Genomic DNA, 7,709 nt, shown 5'->3' on the forward strand with positions numbered 1-7,709 from the left:
CAACATTCTCATTGCCTTTTTCATACTTTGATTAAATGTGAACTATTGCCTTCCTTTTCTATGTAAAATTTATTAAAAACAGGGTCTAGTCATTGAATTAAATAATTGGAGTGAATAATGCAGGAGCACAGTGTGGATCTGAAGCTTTTTGTACGTCAAGTTTTCTTAGTGTATGTATGTATGTAAGTATGTATGTATACACATGTATGTATTTTTTTTATTACTAATTATTAATATATATATATATATATATTTTATCTTTATCTTTATCTATTATCTTGTTTGTTTTCTGTTTTGTTTTTTTTAATTCTTTTCCTCTTTCCCAATGTATGTGTCTTCTTTTGTTGTTAAACGTTATAAAAATTTAAATAAAAAAAAAAAAAGTTTTCTTAGTGAAAAGTCTTTGCATGGTTGAATCTCTAAAGAGCAACTGGTCTATCTCATTTCTGAAGCCACAGTTTTCGTGCTGTATGCCCATATGTTTTCTACATTCAGGTCGTTTCCGCAAAGATTTTGCCAAATTTGCATTTTGTAGAAACCACGAGCAGACAGAGTCAGTGGTCTCCAAATTCATGTTGCTCCGTTGAGCTGTAGAGCGTTTGCCTCAGCGCCACTTCCCCCAACAAGTCCCTTTCAAAAGTGACAATGTCAGCAGAGTTCGGCAAAATCCAAATGATGGAACTGTGCTTTCTTGTAATCCTTATGAGTCACATCCTTGAGCAGTTGGGAATTGCACCATCAAGGAGGAGCTTGGTTTGGATCCCCACAAACCCTTTGATGCAGTTTAAGTGATCAAAGAAGCAGAACAAGCTTTAAATAGCTTTTATATTGAAGAAACAAGATTGGCATCAGTCTGACTGAAAAGATCTAACTCGAGGGAAGGAAGCATACAAAGGCAAAACACAGTAACTTTACATCTGAATTTTTCAATTAAGACCAGCTACTGGCTGATGTAATCACTACAATGGCCTCAGCTTTTTTTTCTGAACTGTTTCCTGTGTTGAAAAAAAAATCTATCTATTTTGATGATTCAACATTTTAGTATTTCAAGTTGTGTAAGCCAGTTTTTTTATACTCTCATATTCAACTGTGGCTCTACAGTCAAGAGACAATCGTGGCCTTCTTACCATTTACACATATAACCCAGAAAAGCACCAAAATGTTACAAGTCAAAGTAAAAGTGTATCGTTTATTCCCCTATGAGCCAGGCTTAACACAAATATGAACTGTTATCTGTCTGGTGCAATCTGTTCAAAATATAAACAAGAGATATGTTTATTTCCTTATTGGCACTTAAAGATCTTCAATACCAAAGGCAAAATCAATTAGTATTGGACAGTAGTGAACTACAAGTGAACTGATTATACTTTGACTACATTTCACAGTAGTTTGCTGAAAGTTCAACTCCATGCAATCCAATTTAAATGAAGTAGTGGCAAATGACAGAACAGCTAAACTAGTCCTGCAAAGCTTAGGCTCCTAGCCTAGCTTAGCTGAGTAGCTGTAACCATGATCTCACACCCTGACACCAGGAAGGTTTGATGTTTTTTTTTTTTTTGTTTTTTTTCCCTAAAACCTCATTATCATTCAAAGCTACAATGTCAAAGTGCTTGAAAATGGCTTTTTGATTGCATACTCTACACTTGACTCAAAACTGCTAACTCACACAGTAGCAGTTTCCTTTCCCAAGTAAACATACGATCTCTTTGGGGACGCCGTGACATTCCGACACACCTCCATTGCGACACCCCTCCATTCCGAAACCCCCCCACTCCGACACACCGCTGTTCCGACCCTCCCCCCAAAACACCGCTGTTCCGAAATTAAACAACGCTATCCGTGGTGCTGACATCCCCACTTCCAGCCGCCCACACATTTCTGAAGTGGGTTAAGGTAAGGGTTAGTTCGGAGTGGGGGGGTTTCGGAATGAAGGGGTTTCCCCAATAGACTTTTCGGAATAGCGGGGTCTTTGAAAAAAGAGGGAAACCCCGCCATTACGATGAATTGAAGTCTATGTTCGGAACAGGGGGGTTTCGGAAAGGCGGGGTGTAACCGATCTCTTTGGCCTTTCCACTGTTCGTCTGCTGCTCCTCTCGTGGACACTCGTCTTCCGGTGATGCACGGCCACTGAACTGCCCTGCCGCTGGTCCGACAGCTGTTCTTTACGCTCTACCCAACAAGCCTGGAGTCTGCAGTTGTGACGGTGTGTTTACTGGGGAAACTATAGCTCACAATTTTCAGTATCAACTGTGCTGCCGGCTGCTTTTATTACCTTGAGGAAGAACGGTGGCATAAGTCGATTGAGGGCACAAGTCAAACTAATCGTCCTTCCTCCTGTTTTCCAGCAGACTACCAGGGCCATAAAAATCACTGTCAGATTTCTTTTTTCTTTTTTTTTCTTTAAACAAACAACAAACGACTTAAAAAAACGCAGCCAATTGTCTGATACACATCCGCCGAGCCTGTTTTATTACTGCTGCTGTGCTGATATGTGCAAATCTGCCACAGAGCACCAATTCGATTTCGTGTTGCATTTTTTTTAGACATCACAATCTCACACGCAAAAACTGTCTGGAACACTGAGAGCACAGGCGCATCGCGTTTCAGAAAAACCGAGAGATCAAATGCACGGAAATGCGTCCGTATCCACAATCCCGCCGTGCCGATCTTCTCACGGGGTGAAAACTGAAAAGAGTCATCATGCCGTTGTTGTCTTTCTCATTATAAACGAATCCCCAGCCGACTCAAACTTCGAAAACAGACAAGGAAAACATTGGCCTCTCCCCGCCGCCTCAGAACCGCTCGCTTTTCTCTCTTCCTCCCTGCTCATGTTTAAATTCTCAACGGAATATGACTTAACTGTTATTTTTCTAAATGAAAGCAATCACATCTTTCTTTTTCGCGACTGGATAGCATACTTATCATAGATTACTGACAGCGAATGAGGCAGCATGTCACCCCAAACTCAACTCAATATGTGATCCCCAAACAGCCTCATCTCATATATCCGCTCAGCTGTTATCTGGCCACCTCACCAATGCACAAAACAGAACAAAGCAAGCAAGCACACACACACACACATGCTCATGCATTTAAGCAGCGCCTAATTGAAATATTATGAGTGGCCAGGGAGGTTTTGGTTCTGCGCTGGTATTCAGCTCCTACTTTTCCTGAGAAAGATCAGTTTCACACAGGCAGGCCGTGTCCATCGAGAGAAGCGCCGAATGGAAGTCATCACTGAAGTCTGACACAAAGACAGGAAGACGCACACAAACACACACACACGCACACACACACACACACACACACACACCATGCTCATGATGATGACAGACAGGGTAAATATTATTCTTGAGTGCAGGTGTGAGGAGTAGCAGCGGAGTGATAACAGAGGAGGTCATTAACAACCCAGCGGGATCGGGGGCCGACCCCGAGGCTCGCACCGCCAGGCCTTCCATTGAAAAGGCGTAGCTTACAGTCGGAGCAGGGGGAGGAGAGGTACACACTGACAGGATGATGATATACAGGCAGAGGATATGAGACTGTCTGGTATGAAACATATTCATTAGGGTGCTTCGCGGCTATTCTTTCAGCGTGAAAATAGCTCCAGTCAGTCGGGAGCTAAAGCGTCCCTGACATGTGAAATTTGTGGTGTGATTTGGTTGTCGATCACAAAGTGTACAGCGCAGTGCATCACGCGCCTTCAGGCTTTCTTTCCTCTTTGTTCACCGTTTTTCGATCCGAGAAAATCTCGAGTGAAGGTCTTCACCTATCCGTGCTCTTCCCGCTGGAGAACCACTTTTCGAGGCACTGATCTTGTGAAGTGCACTCGCAAGAGTCACTGAGAGTCAGATCCGGCTTCTCGGCGAGCCTGCCACCGGAGTTGAACCTGATATAGTGGCGAGACACAGCTGTGCAGTGTAAAGTGGCCCAGAGTTACAGGCTGACGAAGCGATGACTGCTGTGAAAAAAAGAAAAACACAGTTTAGCAGCCGTGACCTCAGGTAGAGCTCGGTGAGGTGTGTCTGACCATGGCACACATTCAGGGCCAAATGAGGGATGAGGGGGAAGCTGCAGCAGACTGTTACTATTACTTTAATATGTTTGCATTGGCTAATGTTTAACAATATGTCTTGTGCTGACACTATTATGGTAGCTAGATACACTACCAAAGCTGTATCCTCTGCAGGTTTTTCCCAGCACTCCCCTGAATTTGATTGAACTTTTGGGGCGATGAAACGCCGTTTTCAGCGCACACAACTGGAGAGATATATTGGCCCGTGAAGGTGGTCTGGCATGAATCTATGTAGTCTTTAAATCCTATTTGAGCTCCATAGTGTGAGATTTCCAAACCTCAAACATCATAAATAACAAACAGTAAATCCAAGTTATCACAATAGATGTGCTGCAGATGTAAAGTAGAAACAGGCAGATTACGGCTAGGTTTTTTTCTTTTTTTCAGAGATTTTGCTTCACGCGTCGCACGTGTAGGGGTGTAATGATGATGAATGTTTAATGATTAACAATCCAATATCATCGATGCCAAAATGAAGACATCGCTCCATATCACCGCCCGTAAGGCGCCCCTTTATTTTGAAATTCCGATGCCCCGCCTGTGTCGTCTTTTCCCTCCTGCTTCCTTAACATTCAAACGGCGCTAGCTCCAGACAGGTAATGGCAAGCAGCCAAAAAAAAGGACAATGAGGATAATGACTCCCCTCTCAGGAATAAAGAAGGAGACGGGTAAACAGACAGAGAGGGCATTTCACTCAGAAGTCGGCCAACTTATTGCTCTTGCGACAGCAGTATTGGCGGCTGTGCTTCGACATTGTCATGCTGGAATGTAACTGTGGTGTTCTGTCAGGGGGTGCAGCGGCTGGTAATAAAGAAAAAGAGTATAAATAATACATGTAATCTGTTAAGATAGGCTAATGTATTCATTATAAAATGCTGTAGGCTTTTGCTAATAATGGTGGCTAGCATGTGTGTCTGCTTGACCATTAATATTGCATGGTGTCTGCTTGACCATTAATATTGATCTGAATGTTCAACTTTTGTTCAGAGTTGTTAAAGGGACCGCACGACAACAATACACTGTACCGTTTACTGCAGTGTATTGTTGTCGTGCGGTCGTTTCTGAGGTTGATAAAACTCCGTAAATTAGCGGACTGCTAACTTGATCTGTCGAGAGGGAGTCTAACACAGTTTCACGGTGTGTAAAACCATGGATTAAATTTACACCGGAATATCCGTTTAAGCCAGGTTTGATGTGTGTTAGACTAGACTAGGTAAGGCTATGCTCGCTCCTGCCTCCAGTCTTTTTTGCCAAGCTAAGCCAACTGACTACTGACGTTTTTAATCCAACTTCATGCAAAATGTTGCATGGATGGATTGCAATTCGAAAAGGATTATTAGTCATCATCAATCATAGTCATACGTTTTGATGAGATCAAGTTGGAGTACAGTCACTCAATCTGTTCTGCTTTTCTGTTCCTTTTTTTCTTTCCTATTCCTCCATATTTAACATCTACTACCATAAAATAATGCCTCATATTCTTTCATGGCTCTGGATTTATAGCGTGGAATCAAATATAAGGCATTATATATTATATATTTTATGTATATATATATATATATATATATATATATATATATATATAATGTAATATAATGCTGTATAGAAGCCTAACTCACAAGCTCGATAAGCTCACCTTTACTCCCCTCTGTCCCGCTCAAGCACAATGGAGCACTAACACCCTGCTGTTAGCTGTCTACACTGTTTTCTACACCAAGCCAAGAACTAGTCCCAGTATATAAGCCGCGGCTGTTTTGGACCTGCGGTGCCCCCTTACTGAAAAATGAATGAGAAATGCAGTGTTATTCTGACAACCGAGCAGCACACAAACTGTCAGCGCGCAGTGATGGAATGCAAAATAAATCATAATAAATCCACAACGGAGCGCTGAGCCAATACTGTCTCAAAAAGCCCTGCACCCAAAATGAGCCAAGACAACCGAACAATGGCCCTTAGCAGTCCAGCTCTGTGCCCCTTGGATGATCCGAAAAATGGCTTAAAGGGAAACACACAGGTTCATCTGTTTGTGCTCGGCTTTCGAACGCGTGTCCGCGGGAGAGAAAGGGGACAACCCTTTAAAGCTAGGATGACATTATTTTCATTAGCTTAAATGTCAGCAATATTCTTTGAAGCTATTTATAGTGTGTATTTAATTAATCACTGAGCGTATGAAGATAAATGTGATGTTTCTGTGGTGAGGCGGCGCCGTGACATAACAGGAGGCAGGACAATTTCACGCAGTTTTCGCTGTAATCAACTTCATTTCCTGCGTTCAGGCTTTGAGGAGGTCTTCGTACAGTGAGCTGACATGTTTTTACAAGGGCACATTACACTCTTCTTTCCATTTCTTTCCCTTGTTCTTGTAAACGGATATACACAAATAGATAGACATCAGAAATGCAGATGGAAAGATGCACAGATGGAAAAGCAGGAATGAGCACAAGAAGCAAAGAGAAGTGAAGGCGAAAATGTGTTCCCACTCCGACTGCTTTAACATTGATTTTAGAACGCCTTTGCTTCTTAAATGTAACATGTCGGTCTTTTTTTTATGCTTAAAGCTGCATTAAATAAATATTAGTTAAAAAAAATCATTGGCCCATTATCACTATCTACATTGAAATCTGCAAAAACACACCGCTCTGCCGTTCCCCGCAGTTCTATGGAGCATTCTCACATCTTTTAGCTCATTGTTTTGGTTTTACGGTCTGAAGTTATTTCTATTTTGGTTCACTTTCATCTCCCTCATTACTGTCACTCTCAGTTATGATAAACCCACAAAACTACCAGCCCAGCACCAAACAGCAAACAGATTACATAAGGGACAAGCTAATCAACATAGCGAAAAACGTGGTTGCGTAAGGGCCGTAAATTTCTCCGGGACTTGAATATTTTACTGACATTCATTAGGTGGTCAGAAACACGACTCCAAGTGAATGCTAATGTTGCACAGTCTCTGCTAGAAGTCTCAACGAGCATCTGTTTGCAGACATGTTTGCTGTATTAACTTAATGGGGTGGTTATATGTCACATGTCGGAAGTTTAGTTTGTTACGGAGCCCTGCCCCGAGTGTGAGAGAGAAAAGAACAGTTAGGGAAGCTTTCAAAAGAACAGTCATGCTAGCAGAACTGCCCAATAGCAACCAATGACACTTTTATACCACTTTTACAAAGTCTTTTTCAGTAAGTAACAGCGTTTTCTTCCGGAGCTGACGGCAGAAGTTGCAAAAGAGGGAGACGTCGTGCTTCCTTCTCATCTACGTTGAGAGTTGCACATGCGCAGAACCGATCGAGCAACTGAGAAGCACGGAAGCCACTTACAACAGTTACTTCTCAGATATCTTTTACTTCAGTCCCCCTTTTAAATTCAGTAACGGAAGCCAGAGCAGAGATCTACCTGTGAAAACTGCAGGATCAATTGACGAGCGAGCACATGCCGATTAAATGCATTTACGTTGAAGACAAAAGCCAGATGTAAGCGGGTGTTCGTGGGTTTTTGTCCATTGTGAAAGGGGTGTTCGTGGGTCAGTGAGCTCAGTTTTATCTGCCTTCCAGCCTGCGTTGAGATTTTGAGATAAAAATTGGTCGCCTATTCTGTCAGAGAAAATAGAGAAAGAGAAATAAAAAGAGGACTCAAA

Source organism: Sparus aurata, chromosome 3 (genome assembly GCF_900880675.1).
Source record: "Sparus aurata chromosome 3, fSpaAur1.1, whole genome shotgun sequence".
In the NCBI taxonomy this organism is placed as follows: Eukaryota; Metazoa; Chordata; class Actinopteri; order Spariformes; family Sparidae; genus Sparus; species Sparus aurata.